Source organism: Harmonia axyridis, chromosome 6, assembly GCF_914767665.1.
Source record: "Harmonia axyridis chromosome 6, icHarAxyr1.1, whole genome shotgun sequence".
Lineage (NCBI taxonomy): Eukaryota > Metazoa > Arthropoda > Insecta > Coleoptera > Coccinellidae > Harmonia > Harmonia axyridis.
This window is the reverse complement of record NC_059506.1, coordinates 34,239,579-34,240,094: the sequence shown is the minus strand read 5'-3', so window position 1 is coordinate 34,240,094 and position 516 is coordinate 34,239,579. Positions and strand designations below refer to the sequence as shown.

At 37.6% G+C, this 516-nt stretch overlaps 1 non-coding gene across 1 annotated transcript; it reads left to right on the top strand.

The window, feature by feature from the left end:
- Window positions 1-243: 243 nt before the first annotated feature.
- On the top strand, window positions 244-315 carry Trnap-ugg. Its single transcript has one exon. It is a non-coding gene; the product is annotated as a tRNA-Pro (tRNA).
- Window positions 316-516: the final 201 nt, after the last annotated feature.

The window sequence follows — 516 nt, the reverse complement described above, 5'->3', positions numbered from 1 at the left end:
AAGAGAGGCGAGCGATTCTACAAGATAAAAAATCTCCATCTCCAACAATATTTGTCCAGTTCGAGGATCGCATCGTACTCTCTCCCACTCTAGCTTAACTTAAGTAGGATCATGCGGAAGCTCCGCCTCTAGATATTACTCCGAGTCTGCGCGAAAGTGTTCGAGACTATCCAAACCTCCGTTGACACACTTCTACAGTATTTCACACTTGACTTTCTTTAGATAATCTTCCACTATCACTGAGGCTCAATGGTCTAGGGGTATGATTCTCGCTTTGGGTGCGAGAGGTCCCGGGTTCAAATCCCGGTTGAGCCCGATTTTTTTATCAATGAATAGTATAAATATTTTGCATCAATATTATAATTACCTAAGTACCTACATCCGATACGAATTTATTCATTAGTGTTTTGAATTTTTTTTCGAAGACGTTAGTAGATACAAAAAAACTGCAAGAGACAATTAGGTTGATTACTAAATCAAAGTTTTTTTTAAGTTTTTTCTAATTACAAATGATAC